The sequence below is a fragment of the Myotis nattereri genome (assembly GCF_964212035.1).
Source record: "Myotis nattereri genome assembly, chromosome: 10".
NCBI lineage: Eukaryota > Metazoa > Chordata > Mammalia > Chiroptera > Vespertilionidae > Myotis > Myotis nattereri.
The window spans coordinates 59769884-59790037 of record NC_138085.1 but is presented as its reverse complement, the minus strand read 5'-3'; the positions used below and the strand labels follow the sequence as shown (position 1 = coordinate 59790037).

Here is a 20154-nt window from a genome sequence, read left to right as displayed (position 1 = left end):
CTTTTGTCTGCTACAGCTCAATACACCTTTCTCACTTCCCACAATACCCTCTTTTAAACCCACCAAGGTTCTTAGCTTTCCTCAAACTTATCTGCCATTTCCCAACTTCCCTGTGCATATGGCCCTCCTCTCTACCCTCTCTACCCAGCACGGACGCCTCCTGCACTACTGCCTGCCTGCACAAGGCCTGGTCGCCCAGCCGGAGTGAGCCTCCCCGCCCCCCCCCCCCCCACCACACACACACTTTCATTTGCAATTTGAGGCTTTTGTGGCTGCACCTACCACTGTTCCCCTTGTGCTGGGGTGAGGCATCCATGTGGATTTTTCACTAAGTTGCAAACTCCTAAGGGCCATTTCTTTTTTATTTTTACCCCTAAATCTTTTTATTTTACACAATTTCCTTGACTTCAATTAGTTTAAAACCCTAATTTCTGCCCCCAAAGCAGGTTACAAGCTAGTCGGAGATGCCAGGAGTTAGACAGGTGGAATGATCACCCACACTACAAGGCGTGCACTGTTAGGTGGCGTGGCATGAAGAGGAATGGTCATTCTTTGAGATGTCATCCCCCAGCCAGCCCTGTTAGAGTGGGTGGAATCATCCGTAGCTGACCAGCAGGGGTTCAGAGGCTCACCTTAAATAATTTGTCCAGGGCCACAGTTGGTAAGTGACAGGCTTAGGAAGTCTAACTGACTGACTGATCAACAAGCTAATGCTGTATCTCCTGCCTTTCCAAGTCCAAGTCCAAACTCCAGCTTGTCATTCCAGGACTTGACTTTCCCTTACATTTCTACTTTTCTCCTCCTTTCCATGTTCCTAAAGGAATGTGTCCCTCTCACCACCCCTGTGAACACTTTTGCTCTATTGTCTTCTACGAACCATACTTTCTCCCTCTCCCATCTCCTTCCCACCTCTCTGACTGGTTCTCCTTGATCTCTATTACCACCTGTCCTGGTTCCTTCTTCCCTCCAACCCCTATTCGATAAATTCTGGTTTTCCCTAGGGCCTTCATCTTGCTTTATTCTTACCCTAAATACTCTACTTTTCTCCTCCTTTCCATGTTCCTAAAGGAATGTGTCCCTCTCACCACCCCTGTGAACACTTTTGCTCTATTGTCTTCTACGAACCATACTTTCTCCCTCTCCCATCTCCTTCCCACCTCTCTGACTGGTTCTCCTTGATCTCTATTACCACCTGTCCTGGTTCCTTCTTCCCTCCAACCCCTATTCGATAAATTCTGGTTTTCCCTAGGGCCTTCATCTTGCTTTATTCTTACCCTAAATACTCTCCTCGAGCAATATCAACATTTGCATGCCTTCAAAGGACTCCTATTTGCCCGTGACTCCCGTATCACGATATCCAAACCCCAGTTGTCTTAGAGCCCTAAACAAGATCTTTCTCTCAAATGTCTCTCTCAAGACTTGACCTTCAAGGCCTTCTTCCTTCTTCCCTGGCTAGTTTGCAATCGTTTATAGACTTGACTCACTGCTTCTTGGTTTTCTGCCCGTCTATCTATCCCTCTCCCCTCTGTTGTTGCCCAGTAGTCTTTCAAAGCGCAGGCTGATTGTCCCATGTTCCCTTCCTTGCATCCTGCAACCCTTATAAGATAAAGTACTGACCCCTTCACTGGCTTTGGACTCCCTCCCACCCGACCCTGGGGCTGCTGTGCACAGCTCTGTGGTTTGGACACAGGCAGGACGAGCACAGGCATTGAGTGGGAGGTGGGGCTCTCTGCTGTGTGGCTGGCTTCTGCCCCAGAAAAGGGTGTATTTTCTACCCAGAGGAGATGCCTCTTTGTGTTTCTAACAAAGACACAATATGTGTTAACAAGGCTCTGGTGGTCCACAACAATCCTTTCACTACTTCCCCTAACCGTGCACCCCACCATCTAGGTACTCCAGATTATTTGCCATTCTCCCCCAAATACCATTCTCTTTTACTTTTATGAGCCTTTGTGTCCCTACTGTCCTTGGATTTTCCCTTGCTCCTAATCTGTGTCTTGATCAGTGAGTAGTTCCCAATTAACTTTCATGGTCTGGCTGCCTCAGAGTTCCCAGTTTAAAAAAATATGTAGATTCCACCCTGGAAGGTGTGGCTCAGTTGGTTGGAGTGTCATGTCATCCCATGCACGAGAAGGTGGCAGGTTCCATTCCCAGTCAAGTCACATGCCAGGCTGAGGGTTCAATCCCTGGTCAAGGAGCATGCAGAAGGCAACCAACAGATATCTCTCTCTCCCTCTCTCCTTCCCTTTCTCCCTCCCTGTCTCTAAAATCAATTAAAAACATGTAGAGTCCCTAATACTGAGGGAGGGGGAATAGAGAAAGAATTGATGATTGCTAATATAGGGTGATGATACATGTGGGCTCACTATTCTACTTTTGTGCATGTTTTAAATTTATCATAATAATAATAACCTTTTAAAAAGAATAGTGATTCCAGGGTAACATTCCTAGAACTTTTGACTCAGTAGGTCCGGTCTGGGGTTCAGGACTTTATTTTTTTTTAAATAAATTTTTATTGATTTTAGAGAGAGAGGAAGGGAGAGAGAGAGAGAGAGAGAGAGAGAGAGAGAGAGAGAGAGAGAGAGAGAAAGAAAGAAACATCTACTGGTTGCCTTCTGCATGGAGATTGAACCTGAAACCAGAGCATGTGCCCTGACTGGGAATTGAACCCATGACCTTCAGTGCACGGGATAGCATTCAACCAACTGAGGCAGACCAGCCAGGACATGACTCTGTTTTTTAAAGCATTCCTCAGGTGATTTAGGGACTACAGGTCTAAAAAAAATGCCATTATGCCTTCAGGGTTATGTCAAATGCTCCTGCTCTGTGAAGCCTTTCCTGATGACCCAGCCTGTCATGGGAATCATACCGACCTGAGTGACATAACATCTCCCTGTACCAGGCATCTTGCAGGTGCCCTTTGCTGACCTTATATTTTTACATGAAATGCCCTTCTGTGACTGAGAACTCCACACTTGAGTGCTCACCTAGCAGGCCTAGGACAATACCCTACTTGTAGTAGGTGTTCACTAAATACTTATTCTTCTCATCTCCAGCTCCAGAGCTTTCCACTCAAGTGGGTTGCTACATCATAGGTGTGTACTTTTTGAAAGTCTGTGTTGGAAGCATTCCTAACATACAACACACAGTTTTTTCCCTTGATCCTAAAAGGTCTCCATTTCTTCATATCTTTCCTTTCATTAATTAATGAGGATCATGTGATCTCTGTTTCCCATGATGCTTTGCTTTAAGCTGTCAGCAGAAAGCTATTCAAGGTAGTTAGTCTGTAGCTGACTGGAGAGGCAGTGTGTGTCCTATTGGCTGTCCGGAAGCTCAGGTAGAGTCCACATTTTGTGTGCTATGGGGCTTTATTTGGAAGATTGGCAGAGCCAGTTATTGGTGGAGAACCTCAATGCTGAAGTTGATATTGAATTTTCCAGCCTTCCTGCTGAAATTTACACACAAAGTAATTAGGGACTAATTGGCCAGTTTTCAAGAACTAAGAGATGACACTTCTCTGGCCGGAGGCTCACACATGCAGGAGGGCCCACGCTGACAGGCACGGCCCCCTTTCCTCTGGCCCCTCTCTGTGTCAGGCTCCCCATGCCAGGCAGCCAGAGAACACTGTCTCCATGTCCTTTCCCGGCATTCCTTGGATGCCTCTGTGGAGGGAGGCATTAGCTCACCGAGAGGTGGAGGTTTTGAAGGGTGGGCCTTCTTTGCAAAGTTGGTTCAGGGAACTTTCTCCTCCTCTCCAGCATGCTCCTTGCTTGTGCGTTCTTCTCTGAGCTGCTCAGTAGCAGTGGCTGACTCCCTGAGAGCACTCCTCTGTCCATGCGGCATAGATAAGGGTATGGTGTGACCTGCCTGGGCCCTGGGAGGAGAATGAGGCTTGGCTACAGGAATGCATCTCCTTCTTTCCTACCCGGAAGCCGGGAGCACTGCAACAGAGGGTGGTGAAGAACATGGCCTCTGCCACCCTGGCCCAGTGTCTTAATGTTTTATTTTACACCTCAGCGCCCTCATCTGTAAAGTAGGAACAATTGTTGTCCCTATCTCATGAGGTTGTAGGGGCTTAGTGAATTGATAGGTCTAGATAATTTTGAATAGTGCCTGCCACACTGTAAGTCCTCAATAAAGGTTAGCTAATGTTATTATATCATGAATTGATTTTTACTAAGATGAAAGAACATTGGAGATCTTTTATCCAGCCCTGGCTTCAAAGGGGAATCCTGGAGTTGCGGGGGGGGGGGGGGGGGGAGGATGTATTCCTTCCTTCCTTCTTATAAAATTAAAACTCCTTTAAATATATATATATATATATATATATATATATATATATATATATATAGTAGTTATAGGAAAAATAAAAATCTAAGCAGCAAAGAAAGGTATAAAGTCCATTTTCCCTCCACCGAACTTGTAGGTCCCCAGGGTAAAACAGTTGAATAGTGTCTAGAAAATTCAAGAAATCTTGTGGAGCAAGTTCCTGAACCTCCTTCCATCGGAGCCTTTCCGATAACGCCTGCCTTGCCTCCTTCATGTGGGAGTCGAGAGTGGTGGCTGGAGGTCCGACTGTAGAGGTAGAGGTGAAGGGTATGAAAACATGTGGGAAATGGCAAGGTACTTTATTTATGTAAAGTATTATTAATGATTAACATTTGTCACTTGGAGCACTAAAAGTTGGTCTTTATCCAGCAGAGGAGGAAGTCTTAAGTTCTAAAGCTCTCCTCTTTAAGTTCTCCAAAACTTTCAGTCTTTAATGAGCCCTCATCACCACTCCACAGGAGTCAGCCTGCCCCAGGAGCCTGTGTGTGCTTGAAGCCAGAACTAGGTGAGCAGCGGGGAGACAAGAGGAGACAGGATGTTTCTGCTTTGGCCCAGGCTAGATCACTCTGTACTCAAGAGGTGCTTAGAAAAGGCTTTCTTTGTTTATGATGATGTTTATGAAAAGTCAAATAAGAATGGAGTGCAGCCCTAGCTGATTTGGCTAGAGATCAGCCTGTGGACCAGGGGTGGGCAAACTTTTTGACTCGAGGGCCACAATGGGTTCTTAAACTGGACCGGAGGGCCGGAACAAAAGCATGGATGGAGTGTTTGTGTGAACTAATATAAATTCAAAGTAAACATCATTACATAAAAGGGTACGGTCTTTTATTTTTTTTAGTTTTATTCATTTCAAACGGGCCGGATCCGGCCCATGGGCCATAGTTTGCCCACGGCTGCTGTGGACTGAAGGGTCCCGGATTTGATTCTGGTCAAGGGCACATGCCAGGTCATGGGCTCCATCCTCAGTAGGGGGTGTGCAGGAGGCAACCAATCTATGATTCTCTCCTATCATTGATGTTTCTATCTCTTTCTTCCTCTCCCTTCCTCTCTGAAATCAATAAAAAAATAAAAATAAAAAGAAGAAGAGGCATGAAGATTTAGTGAAACCTCAGAGCACCTAATAAGCCTGAATCTTAAATGGCTTGTCCTCTCCAGGTGTGGGGGACAAAGCCCAAAAGAAGGGGCTTAGAAAGGGTTTCCCTTGGAGAAGTTGGAGACGTACTGAGGTCTGTAGCTGCACTCTCCAAGCTGGACCTCCCTGGGAAATGCATGTGAAGTTGTGGTGTAAACTGTAGTCTTGTCTTCCTGCTAGTCAGAGGGGGCAAAGGGTCTGCCTACCCCTATCCCTGGGATCAACTCCTAGCATTGGCACAGAGGGCATTTCCTGACATGATGAGGTCTCCAGTTAAATCCTGTGTTAATATTTAGAGTCTCATCATCTTTCAATAGATTTTCAATTAATCTAATGCTACAAAGCAGGGGAGGAGGAGAAATTGGGGTGATGCCTTTTTTCAGATATTGGACTAGTTAAATTGGGGTTCATAGCAGACAAATCTTGCTGACCACTTAGTTGGGGAACCTTGAGAATCAATCTTTTGGTACCTTTCCTCTGAGAGTGCTCAGATTACCCTGGGAAGACACTTCCGGAGTCCTGCCTGGAGAGAGAGCGCATGGCAGCCAATACCGTCGGAGCCAAATGAGGGAAGAGAGTTGGAGTGTCCAGCTCCTAGAATACATGTGTCCGTGTGATGTGCTTCTTTTCAGTTCTTTCCCTGGTGCCTGTCCTCTCTCCCTGTTCCACCCTGAGCCTGGAGACCCTCTGTTTCCTTTCTCTAGAAAATAAACCCCCGGGGGCAGGGAAGGACCTGTGCAAAGTAAAGAAGAATATCTAGTTTATAATTGCTTTTCAGCCAGATATCTTTATTTTGTCTCTCTCCACATCACCCTTACTCCCAGAGATAACTGTTACTGCACATTCCTGAGCTTTGGGGGGGGGGCATAAGGTGGGAGGTTCTGCAGCATAAATTTGATTGTTCTTGACTTGCCCCATTGCTGATTTAGGATTCAGCTCTTTTGGGGTCTACCGAGTCCTTTACCACTCATCCCTTTGCTTTCCCGCTTCCAGATTTATGTGCTACTGTTTCTTCTTTTTTTCTCCTCCTCTTTGGGTATTTAAGCCTTTGTGTATAATTTTGGGAAGAAGAGCAAAATAGTTGTGGGTAGTCAGGCTACCCTCTCTCCAGAAGTCAGTAATAATAATAACAACAACAAAAATAGCGGAATCTATCATATAGGGTTGTTGTGATGATTAAATGAATCACAAAGTGCTCAGAATTGTGTCTGGCTTGTAACAAAGGCTAAATAAGTGTCTTGTTATTGATGTTGTTGTTGCTACTATTGCTATGGCACTCTGTGATTCATTTAATCATCACAACAACCCTGCATGGTAGATCCCACTGTTATCCATGGGATTTAGGCTCTTTCCAAAAAAGGAGAGCCTGCCCAATCCCACCCCAGTGCTGCCACTGTCAGGTCACCGTGTCCCGTTGCTGCCAGCTGCAGTTTCGCGTGGGAAGCAACGTTGTATGCTGGAGACAGCGCTGAGTTTGGAGTCAGAGAACTGGGGTGGAATCCCGGGCCTGCCTCATCTTTGTCGTGTCTTTTTTGGGCAGAAGACTTAAACTGTTTGAAATGTAATTTCCTCGTTGTACCATGGGAATTAAAACACGAACCTCCCTGGAAGGGAGGTTTCTCATGTTTTGAGAATTTCATGAGAAAGCATTTGCTTAAATGCCAAGTACAATCTTTGGTACCTAGGAGTCTCCCTAACGGTTGTTGGTTGGATGAATGGGAAGCATAGGGTTATGGAGTCAGCGGATGTTATGGCTGAATTGTGTCCTCTCCAAATTCATGTTTTGAATTCCTATTCCCCAATACCTTAGAATCTAACTGTATTAGAAGATAGGGCCTTTAAAGAGGTAAAAGGTAAAAATAAGATCATATGGATGGGCCCTACTCTAATATGGCTGGTGTCTTTATAAGAAGAGGAGATTAGGACTCAGAGATGTGTGAAGGGAGACCTTGTAAAGACACTAGGGGAAGACCCCTCTATAAACCATGTTTGAGAAGCCTCAGAAGAAACCAGTCTTGCCAGCACCATGATCTGGAACTTCTAGCCTCCAAAACTGTGAGAAAATAAATTTTTATCGTTTAAGTCATCCAGTCTGTGGTGCTTTGTTGTGGCAGCAAACTAATACAGAGGACCCAGGATCAAAGCACCGCATTGCCACTGACTAATGGGCAAATTACTTAATCTCTCTGAGCCACAGTTTCCTCAGCTGTAAGATGGAGCTGATAATAGATATTACATAACATAAGATGGCCAGGCCTGCAGTTTGGGCATACATTGAAAGATTTAAATAAGCTGATGGACATAGAAGTGCCTCAGGAAGTTGTTTGGGGCCCAGCAAGGCTGGGGGAAAGTATAGACACGCTAGCAATGGTGACAGTGAAGCAATGCCCCTATCTCATGGGAGCAGGGTGGTGGACATGTGAGGTTGTGTCCCTCTTGCAGGTGAAGGGCCATCTAGGGCAGGGCCCAGATCCCAGAAAAGGGAGGCTCTCCCTAGCAGTATGCCAATACCATGACCCCTGGGACCTTGGGATGGCATAAGTAAGTACTGATCAATGCACATGGCAGTAACGAACAGGCTGGGACAGCTGGCAGATGTGCTTGCATTGGAAAGCTGCAAGGTCTGCCTCAGCCTCTCTGTTGGGCTTCCTTTGTAAATGTCCATCTTCATGAGCACTCCACCACCTGGTCCCTACGTGACCTGCTTCAGCAAACAAGCTGATCTTAGAGATGTGCATTTTGCCTGGCCAGTGTGGCTCTGTGGTTGAGCGTCGACCCAGGCACAGAGAGGTTACTGGTTTGATTCTGAGTCAGGGCATGTGCTCAGGAGGGGGCATACAGGAGGCAGCTAATCAATATTTCTCTCTCATTGATGTTTCTATCTCTCTCTTCCTTCTCTCTTTCTCAAGTCAATAAAAACATATTTTAAAAAAATAGAGATGTGCATTTGGGTAATGAGAGTCATTCTCTCTCTACCATGTTGTATAATTGAGGGACTTGTTCTCCTGATAAAGGAATGCTAAAGATTATCATGGGTCTTTCAGGAATAGTCACTTTTTTGTAGGTCCACGAGACCTTTACCCCAAACTGTTTTTGTGGTGTCACCTGGCCACAATAGTGTGGGGTGAAGTCATTGTGATGTGATAAAGGGGAGGGGAGAAGGAGAGAGTAGAGACTGAAGAGGTTGGGTTGAATGACAAGTTTACATTCCTCTAAGGAAGCCACATCATTGCTGACCAGTTCAGAAGAAGAATTCTGACTCCCACTGACATCATAGGTTCAGAGCGAACAGGAAGTTTGGAGCCAGAGGGAAATTCCTGATTAAATTTGTTTGAGTGTTTCAGCTGGTAGTGTGTGTTGTGTTCAAAGAAAAAATTATTAAGGAACCTACTCTTGTGTTTCTCATGACACCTACCATAGAGCTGAGAACCCAGCATAGAGGTTAAGGGCTCTTGGGCTCAAACTCTGTCTCCACTGCTCACTAGATATAAGATCTTGAGCAAGCAACATACTTTGCTAAATCTCAATTTCTTCATCTGTACAATGGGGATATCACCACTCTCAGAGAGATACTGTGAGATTCAAATACAGTGGGGTCTTGACTTACGAGTTTAATTCGTTCTGAGACCGAGCTCGTTAAGGAGCTTGTTAACTCAAATTACTCTATCAACTCAATGCAAAAAATCGGCTGAGAGACAGCTGGTATCTCAAAAAATTCGTTAGTCAGGACACTCGTAAGTCAAGGCCCCACTGTACATGTATAGTATAGTAATTAGAATTGTGTCTGGTGCCAAGTAAGCACTCACTACATGTTAGCTGCTGTTATTCCTGTCATCATTGTTCTATTTCACACATGGCTAATAGACAGTTGATAAGATTCACTTTGTCCATCTTGAAAATTTTACCCTGAATGAATCTTGCCAGCTGTCAAACTGATGAAAACATTTTGTCAGGTTAAAAGTCTTCCAAACACCAGTTAGTTTGAGGATTGGGACCTGTCTTATGAAGGAAATTTAGTATGTGTATATTAGCTTTTATTTTATGACTATGCAGTGCTCTACAGAAAGTAGAAATCTTAGAACATGTATTAGTGCAATGTATCCAAAAGTAGAACCTGAATTCCCCTAGACTTAGTCATTTCGATGTTGTTTCTTCAATGCTTTTGGCTAATGATTGAGCTACTAAAAATGGGAATTGTTTTAGCAAACAATGGGTGGCTTTGCCACATGTAAGCAGAGTCTGTGTGACTGTCTGAGCTGGTCCCACAGTCTCTGTGGGCTCTGGCTGAGTCCAAGATGACTTGGGGTGGGGTTGGGGTGGGCTACCTCTGCATGTGGAGGCCATAGGGGCCACACTTAAATGGCTTTGCTTCTCTCTTTGGTCATGTGGTAACAGGCTGACCATCCCTGCAGACTGTCATATAACAAGAAGTTGGGACACTTTCTTGCTCAGGCTTCTGCTATAACTCCATGTTGTCTCAGGATAATGTCCTCACTCAGCAAGCCCATCCCCAAGCTTGACCCTCTCACTAGCTTCATCTCTGGGATTTGCACACAAGTTCCTTTCTATGCCCCCTGTCTTCCCAAGTGCTCTTGCTGCCAAGCTCCACCTTAAATCTCTTCTCAAGCCTAACAGGTAACCTCATCAACACAGCCACACACAGCATGCATTTAGTACCTAGATCAAGCATGTCAAACTCAAAGGCTAACACAGGCCAAATAAACAAGGCATATGGCCCACGGGCTGCGAGTTTGACATGCTTGACCTAGATCTTCAACATCAACAATCACAGCATGGCCACTCCCTTTGCCTAGAAAAACCATACTTTTCCCTGGAATACCATGCCTCCATTTTTACTATTTTTTTCTAACCCTGCCCAGCCTTTAAGTTTCAGCTCATTTCCCCTGACCCCATCAAGCAAAGTTAGTGTCTTCTTCCCCCTTTGGCATTGCATCTTCTACATTATATTAGAGTGTTACAATATAGTGTAATTTTCTGGTTGGAAGTTCTTATAGAGCTTTCTCAGATTATGCTAAACTTGTGATTTTACCCAATGGTTCTTAATTTCTTGGCCAACCTATTCAAATGTACCCAGAAAATACCCACAATACCTACAGGGAGGTGGAAGGATTTTCTAAGCATATTTGGCCATAGGACATGTTTTCAAATGTGCTTCTTGCTGTACCTCCTTTCTGTGTGCCCTGCCCCATTCCACTGGTCTTGTTCTACACAGTGTCTCGTGGGTGAAGTGCTGCCATGGAAACAACACAGGGCCAACACTCTAACCTCTGCGTCAGCTGGGCGACCTTAGGCAAATTACTTCTCCTCTCTGAACCTCAGTCCCTATGACAGCCGGATTGATGATCTGGCTTTGTGATCCCAAGGTTGTTGGTCTGCGAATGACCTGAACAGAATCTAAAAATGGACCTCTGAAATGGCCTTTCTAAATGACTCTGCGGGAAGTAAATCTAAGGAGCAAGAATGCCCAGTGCCTCCTGGGAGGGTGTAGAGTTCCTGGGCCACAGTTCCGTGTTATGTGAGATTTCATCGGCAGGTGGCCATGCTCCGCTTCTCTGAGTATCAAATCACTGTAGGTGGGTTCCCCTTCTGTCATGTATGCAGAGTCCTCCCTTTCAATCAAACAAATAGTTCTCAGGGCTCCGATGATGCCAAGTTGAGTAAGTGTTAATCCCTGTGGTGAGCAGAGTTCCCCCGAGAAGCCAAAGCCCACCACAGAGACAAGAGCTGGCTGAGAAGCAAGGCTGCTTGCCTAGAACGCCGTGGCCCCGTCGGGATGGAGACTCTCACAACCCTGGGTCAGAACCCTCTCGGAGGAAACTCCCTCCCTCGTTGGAAAGCTGCTCATGTAAGAGCATTCATCCAAACGGGATTTCTGTTTGGGTTTGTACCTTTTCCTGAGGAGCAACCAAGAAAAGGTCCCTGCTGTTTGGAGAGCAGTATGTTTAAGCAGACACTCGTTTGTTCAGCCAGTAATGATGGTTTAACCCCCGCAGTGTGTCAGGTGTCGGCCTTCCAGACGCAATGAACAACAAAAGACACACGTTCTCTGCCCTCTTGGCAGCTTGGGTGGCGATGGCAGACAATAAAACAAGCAGTAAAGATAAAAACTGATAAGGGTGATGATAGGGCACAGATAGGGTGCCAGGGAACCACATAGTGGCGATACCTCAGCTAATTGGAGAAAATCAAGGAAGGCTTTCTAGGGAAAGTGACCTCTGCCAGTGTTACTGTAGGCAGCCGGCAGTCCGAGCATGGGGCCTGCCTGTCCACTTTGGAGGGGCCACCTAGGGGCTGTGCAGAGGATGTGGGCATGCTGGGATCCAGGGGTGCCCCACAGACTCCAGCTGGCTACCTAGATGTGTGGACACATTGTTCAGCATTGGGAAGTGGGCTGAGGGCTGCTACATCTCCAGGCTTCCTGATGGCAGGTCCTGCAGCCCAACCTCCCCATTACTGTAGACAATCAGGGAGTGCTGGGGAGTCTCCCCCAATAGCCAAGATGGCAGAGGGGGAGGTTCTTACACTGGGCGGGCCAAAAGCTAGAAAGGTGAATGGATAGGACCCAAGCCACAGGAAGCTGGCAAGACAACTGAAGAGATCAAAGGCCCTTCCCTCCACATCCCTGTAAGAAATTTGGGCTTGAGCAGGAAGGTGAGATGGTCAGTGAAAATTCTGTGATATACTGATCTGAGTTTAAAAATTATGGTGAATTAGAGAAATTGTCTGAATGACCTGAAGCCAAGAGAAGTGCAGGATTTGGAGAAATAGGGTTTGAGGCCTTAATTATATATACTTAGGGATCCCTTTTCCCAAGATTATATGCTGTAGATGATCCCAGGAAACCCTGTCTCGCTGGCTGGGCTGCAGCAGAAATGTAGGGACAGTTCCACGGAGCCTCAGCCTGCCCTGAGCGGCGCCCTCCACCTGAGTCACGTGCCCGGGCAATTCCTCTCTGATGTCCCTCCTTGACCACAGTGTAGTTCAAGTTCTAGGCACCGGAGGGTGATGCTTGGGTAAAGTGGCAGAGAAATATCACACGTTATCAGCTATCCAAAGCCAGAACCAAGGTTCCAAGCTTAGCCTGTCACCTTGAACTCTCATTCCCTGACCTTGCCAGCTTCCGCAGAGAGAGCCTGTTGCCAGACACCACTTCCCATCCTTTCCAGGTTCCTGTGAGTTAGTAGAAGTGATGGCTATTGGTGAGAGTCTGAAAACCTAACTTATTTTTTGCACAAAGAAATGCACATCTCATAAAACCCAAATCCCTAGTGAAAAACACGCCCCACCTCCCCCCAGTATGTCTTGTCCAGAGATTTAAGCCACTGAACACATACCTGGAAAAATGAGCTGAGGGGTGTAAAGAACCCAGGAGCCCGACTTCCCTGAAGATCCCACAGAATTCTCCAGTGGGGACTTGATTGTGTAAGGGCGCATCTCTGTGCTTATAGCACAGTGTCTGGCCGTTGGTGAGAGACATAACTTTGCATGCGTAAGGCCATAGCACTTTGGAGCTATCTATATGTCATCAGTACTTGCTTCAAAGCTACCAAGTTCTTTTAGTGTGTTTGTCTGAATTATAAATCAATGCTTTCAATGGAACCAAGATTCAGAGCTATAATTAGGACCTGCTTGGAATCAGACACAGGCTTTTTTCTCCCTCTGTAATTAACACCCCATCACAGACGGCACCCTGGGGAACACAGCTCAGAGAGAGTTTTCCCATCATTTACCGCCTTTTCTTTTATCTTTGTATGTGACTCTTCATCTTTGTTGTGTATATTGTTGTTTTTTCAACATAAGACAACCAAATTCCTTACTTTTAGGAAACAAAGGCCTAAAGTTACAGAGGGAAAGATCTTGCTTTATAGTGTTACAGGGGCAAGAGGATTGGAGTGAGATTTCCCCAAAAGGTGAATGAGCACTTGCCCAGTGACTTATGGGATTTCAGAGTGTAGGTAGGGATGTAGTGCTTGCTTCGTCTCAAAATGTTTCACTTTTGTTAGTCTTGTCTCCCCAACTAAATTATTAGCCCTTGGTTAGGGACCATAACCTTGTCCTCCACAATGCCCAGCCTAGGGCTGCGTATGAGGTGAGCCTGCTTCAGGGAGAATATTCCTGTTTGGCAGGTGGGCACATTTCTATAGATGGAGAATGTCAAATAGGAGTTGCCTTTTAGAGTTTCTCAGAGAGCAGCGTGCACATGTGGGCATGAGCCACTTGGCAACTACAACCCACGAGAGAAGCCTCAGGATTCTAACCTAAAACATCTTTTCAAATAAGTAATAAGCAGTTTGGTAACCATGACCTGGATGCTTCCATTCCAGTTTCAAATAAAATAAGATAAAGAAATATGTGAAGGGAGATTAGAGAGCTGCTAGGCTAACCTGGTACTATTGACATCTTGGAACAATTAGGAAATAAGAAGACTGGGTTACACTGAGTATGTGTTCCTTCTCCCTAACCCCCTCCATCTGCCCTTGACCCAAACCAAGAGGGCATTTAATTGATGGGGTTTGGACTGTGCTCATAACAGTACTAATCCCACAGCCTTCATGTGCTTACTAGCCAACTTTATGGTCCATATGTTTGTCCATCTTCACTCTCTATGTGGTTGGCCAGAGACAGTAATTTTAAAATCACAAGTAATGCTTTTTCTGAGAAGAATGTCTGTAACAACAACAACAAACAACCTCCTTGGAAGCCAGGCTAGAGAAATGGGAGGGTTAAAAACATCCTAGACTGAAATCAGGGGAATGAGAAAGAGGAGCTAATGAGACTGTACGGACTGCAATGGTTGGGTTTGGAGATGGGAAACTGTGGATAGCAGAAAGACATTTCATCTGGATTTAACAAATTTGGGGGTGGTTTTTCTTACTATTGTTTAAAGGGAAGCCAGCGGTACAGGAAATTATAGGTCAAATTTCACATAATAAAAAAAACATGAAACAGAGGATTTTATCTTTAGTAGCTAAGAACCCAATTTAATGTTTGAAGGAAAGTGGAGGGAAACCAATTGACTTTCAAAAGTACTATAGAGTCCTGTTGAATTAGCTCTTCCAGAAAGCCTGGGAGGGCACCAGGAGGCTGGAGTGTCTCAATTCTGCCATGAGGAAATAGTCTGATTTTTTTTTTAAAAGCAAACATACCAGAGTTTATACAGCCAAATAAGTATTGTCATCTCCTTTTAAAGCGTCCTCCTGGGAGACTTTATTCTCAGGGCAAAAAATACTGCTTTTCCTTTGGATATTTGTACACGCCTCTCTAGGTTTTCCTTTGAATAGTGTCTTTTGTGTCTAGTAGTCCTCCTTTGGGGGTAAATCTGATTTCTGAAATCATTTTATATAAAAAACAACATATATATATATATATATATATATATATATATATATATATATGAAAAGCCCAGCTTTTTTTCCAAGTGACTTTGAAATGATGGATTCTGAAAGAAATTCTACATGAGGTCCAGCAAGCAAGTAGGCAAAGGCAGTAGCCTCAGTACTTCCCACAGTAACTTCCAGGGAACCTGGCAGCGGTGGCCTGGCTAGGGGATGGCCCACCTGTGAGCAGACACACCTGGGGAGGATGGGATCCTGGCTCTGCATGCTGGCCAGTTCATTTTCCCTTCTGTGATTTCCTCATTTAAAAAATATACCTGCCTCATGTGATTAGTATGAATATCAAATGAGGTAATGCTTGAAAAATACATGGGAAGGGCTTAGGAATCACTTATTGTTATTATTCTCTTATAATATCTTAATGTGGAGCCAGGTGTGTGGTTGGTAATCACTTTATATCGGTCAACTGGTTGCAAGGTTGCTGCTGAAGATGTCAGGTTTGGACTTGAATGTAGACCTGTGTTTGAAGATTCGGGTCAGCTGAGGTAACTGCAGAAGGAAACATCTCGAATCCTTCTTCTTGTAAAACTACTCCAGAATGGCATTTATTTACCTCAAAGTAAACAGTAGTTGGTGAAATTGACCATCCCATCAAACAATGGAACGAATATGAACAATAAGAAAAAATGCTAAGTAGCATGGATAATTGAAGAATAAACGGTCAGAGAGTCAAGTAACCTGTAGGCACAACTTAGAGGAAAACGTCCTGAATGGTCACGTTAGGACAGTGTTGGGCAATTGTCAGCTGGAGAAACTCCTCTGTGGCTTCATCTCTGAAAACCATGAAGTCATTTGTTTACCTTGGGCATGAGAGGCATCGCCAAGAAACAAACCCACCTGAAGGTCCGCAAACAGAGAGGAGTGGGCACTTGCGTAGTTGTGGGACAGGGTGGAGAAAGAGTCAATACCCAAGTTTGGCCAGAGATCGCGTCATCTTTTTATAACGATCTTAAATTGGTAAAGAAGGTGTTCGCAGCTTTTCAGAAGGTTTGAAAGGGAAACTAGATACTGGCAACTCTGAAAACAGTATGCTGACTGCAAAAACCAGTGAGATAAGCAAGATATTAAAAGTTGGGGGTGGAGTGGGGGGGAGAGACACAGCAGAGCACACCTTCCGCGTGGGAAGTCCAGAAGTAAAAAAGAGAAGTGGAGATGAGGCTATTTGACCATTTATTTCAATAAAGAGGCTCCTAATGCCCTCATAACCACAGAGGACAAAGCAGGAAGAAAGGGACTTAAAGCCAAAGACATGGAAGGGGAGGCATAAAGAAGACTTTCTTGCCCTTGTTGGGGATGAAACGTAAGAGTGAGGACAGGAGTAGCTCTGGGACCTGGAGGTCTAGGCGTTGTCCTGTCCAAAGGTAGGCCGGGAGCACTGACCCCAGGGGACTTCTGAGAAAGGGGGTCTTTGACCCAAGACCCTCTCATTTGAACCACTTGATTGAATCTCATCCTGAGCAGGTGGAGCACAAGTTCCTTCTGAGGATGCTGAACAGGGGCTAGGTCGGTCAGGGACTTGGCTCTGGGGAAGGAGTGGCAAAGGGCTCATGGAGATTTTCCTTCCACTGGCTCCTTGGAACCATGGAGCCAACCCAATAAAATTAGCAGAGAGCTAAGTAGGCAGATTTGTGGATTTGGAGGCATAATTAGTTCTGTTTTCCTCTAGTCTTGACCTAACTAGAGTTCACTGGGTATGTAATGGAAAAAAAACAACCAGCTTGATATAAAAATACAGGAAATGCCTGCAATCACTGCTGATTACAGTAGCAGCTTTCCTTCTGTTATTTTTGTGAAGAAGGAGAAAAAAAAAATCAGTGTTTGTTAGGTTTGGTTTGGTTTTTCTTTTCCTTTTTGTTTTTCCTTTCCTAAATGGTAGAAACAATTCGGCCTGTTCTTTTTAGGGCATTCAGTACTCTAGCTAAATGATGTCACTTAATTTTTATAAATGAGGGTGGGGGGGAGGGGGTCAGAAGACATTCAATTCTTATCATAAATAAAATTCCTGTAAGTGTAAAATGCCTTGGAATGGTTCTAAATATGGTTTATTAGCCCTGGGGGCTCATGTTTTCTGAATTCCTCCAGTTTCTAATGGCTCTCGGCTAAACGGGATGAATTTTGTTTTCAGCCCAGTGCCTCATTTCGCAGGGTGATTTACATTCATTTAGGAGGAGTAATACTGTTTCCAGAGGTTTCTTTTCTCAGAAACTATTACCTCGTAGCAAGCGAAGACACTCCTGCCACAAGATCTTCTACCCCCATGGGCTTACAGACACACAATGTTCCCGCAGCAGAGAGAGCTAGCGTCTCACCAACCCAACCCAGAGCTGGCAGGGACACCCTGCCCAGCCTGTGAGTGGAATTCACTTAGCGTGTCTGAATTGTGGCTGTAGGAGTCTCCTTTTCTTCGCTGGAATTTGGATAGAACAGGTGACGTCTGTAGTTACAGTGTGTCTTTTAAAAGGCCACCTGGGAATTTGTTGGATTCTCCTGGCTTTCTGTTGTCAGGTGCCCTGGGAGTTTGCAAATGGGAGGCCTGGACCCCTTGGGCACAGCCCCGGAGATGCTGTGCTCTGCCTACAGCCAAGGGGCTCCTCTGTGCTTGAGGTTCCAGGAGGTTTTGTCTTTCTGGATAATAGACTTAGGAAACTCAGTTCCCCAGCATGGAACGCAGGCAAAATGAATAAATAAATAAATAATCTATATCTATATCTATATCTATATCTATATCTATATCTATATCTATATCTATATCTATGGTTCTTAAGTGGCAACACTGTTTACAGGGAAAAGTACTGAATGCAGATTCAGAACATTGTATCAGCCATAGTCTCTTCACCTTTCTGATGAAATTGGACCAGGTGACTCTCCATATATATATTTCACAGAGGAAGGGGGAGGGAGAGAGATAGGAACATCACTGATGAAAGAGAATCATTGATCTGCTGCCTCCTGCATGCCCCATACTGAGGATCAAGGCTGCGATCCGGGCATGTGCCCTGACCAGGAATTGAACCGTGACCTCCTGGTTCATAGGTTGACGCTCAACCTCTGAATCATGCCGGCCAGGTGAACCAGGTGATTCTTGATAAAATTGCAGCGCCGTGGTTCTCACCTGGTGATGGTTTTACCCAGGGGACATTGGCAATGTCGGAAGACATTTTTGGTTGTCCCAACTTGGTGGGGGCACTGCTGCCCAACCTCTCATGGGTGGAGGCCAGGGTGCTGCTACGCATTCTCCAATGCACAGGACGGCTCCCAGCCACAAACTGCTCAGCCCACGATGTTAGTAGTGCCAAGGCTGAACAACCCTGCCCAAGCTCTAAAGTCCTGTCATTATGTAACTGGAAAGGCTGGGCAAAGCGGTGGGTTAATAGGTCCCTTGTTTTGGCTGTTAAGGTCATGCCACCTAGTAGAATACAGCCAGAATTGCAGTGTTCTCAGATCCTGGAGGAATCAGATCAAGATGGTGAAACTGTTTTGAACCCCTTTGAAGATAGGGGAAGGCAAAAAGGAGACACTTCTACTTGTCATTTCTTTTTCTCCAACTTCTCAGATTGTATTGAACTTTCTTGAACTTTCTTTTCAAACCGTTTATGTTTGAAAAACCAGAGGGTTCCCCCCACCCCATAAATATTAAATGGAGAAAGATTTGATCTATACAAACTGTAAAAACTAGAATAGTATAATATGTTCCCCTCTTCTTATTGATGTTGTTAATATCAGTTTCCCACCACTGTGGCTTTTACAGGTGTTTAACACGAATACGTGGTAGCATCCTTTTGAACTGCTTGGATCCATTCCCACATTAAAACTACTTCTCCCCAATAAATTTTATTTCTAACAAAACATTTAAAAAAATAGTTTACCATCACAACTCAATCTAACCAGCGCACCTTAACATCACCCCACCCTTTCAGCATCTTTTATGGGGAGGCTTATGCCAATAATGGTTTGGTGTATGGTATTAAAAGGATTAAGAATATACAGGTAGACAGTTTTCACTTCCACCTCAGTGCGCCCATGGTAAGTAGACATTGCATTGTTTATGGCCTCCTGGGACCAGACTGCCTTGAATGCTTTATGGCATGAGATCACTCTGAGGGGGCACCAGCCCCACACCCTGAGACGGGTTCCACTCTGTGCCCTGGAGAAGTTACCTGGTTCTGTTCTCTCTGATACCATGGTGCCCAATGCTTTCTCTCACTGTCTTGGACACCATGGGGGGGGGGGGGGTGGTACCTGCAAAGTCTGTACAGCACAGCAAGAAGGCTCTGAGGTGGTATAGCTGCCCGTAGAGAATTTACAGGACCTGGCAGGGTGGGGGGCTTGCAAGAGATGGTTAGAAAATGTTGACCAACTTGTTGATGGGGAATTTCGGGTTGAAGGTCAGGGTCACCAATGTCAGTACAAGGTTCATATATCACAAGGTATGGAGCACATGTCAGTAGGCACATTGGATTGAAAACAGACCAACATGCCATCTCTGAGCTCATACCCCCTGGGTTCCTACACCTAAATATATAACAGAAATGACACTCATGAATGCCTCTGTACAGGAGTTAGGATCTGGTCATGGAGGAAAGATAGCCCTGTTTTTTTTCTAGCCAGTCAGCTCACTTGTTGAACAAGCCTGCCCTGAATTAGGTTCGTGTGTAACTTAAAAGGAGCAAAGCAGACCATGGGAACATTCATTTATGCCTGCCCCAATTGTTCCTTTTCTTCCTCTGCCCCCCATTTCATTTTTCCTCCCTCCCTTTCTCTGTCCCTCTCATCCTCCCTCCCCCCACTTTTTTTCTTATTGAGGGACAGTAGGCCTGCAGTATAGTCCACAGCTAATTCTTAGATGTCAACAGAATTTTACATGAATATATACCTATGTGATCCAGATCATGGTATAGACTATTTCTAACACCCCAGCCAACTCTCGCATGCCCTTTCCATCAGTATTGTGCCACCCCTTCAGAGGTAGCCACCATTCTGACACATACATACGTTTTACATTTCAGTCTCTTTAAATGACCTTACTGATAAAATAACCTAAATAGCCCTTATTGTAGCCCTCTGATTTTGCCCAAGTCTGGGTTGATATGTGAAGCTCCCCACTTTGAAAATTGTTTTTTTAAAATACATTTTTATTGATTTCAGAGAGGAAGGGAGAGATAAAAACATCAGTGATGAGAGCAAATCATTGATCGGCTGCCTCCTGCACGCCCCACACTAGGGATTGAGCCCACAACCTGGATGTGGGCCTTGACCGGGAATCGAAACCTGACCTCC

The 20154-nt window shown here is 45.1% G+C and overlaps 1 protein-coding gene across 2 annotated transcripts in view; it reads left to right on the top strand.

Moving 5' to 3' along the window:
- Window positions 1-20154, top strand: part of PRKCE (protein kinase C epsilon) — a 444584-nt gene that overhangs the window by 367951 nt on the left and 56479 nt on the right. The gene's annotated exons all lie outside the window — the stretch shown is intronic.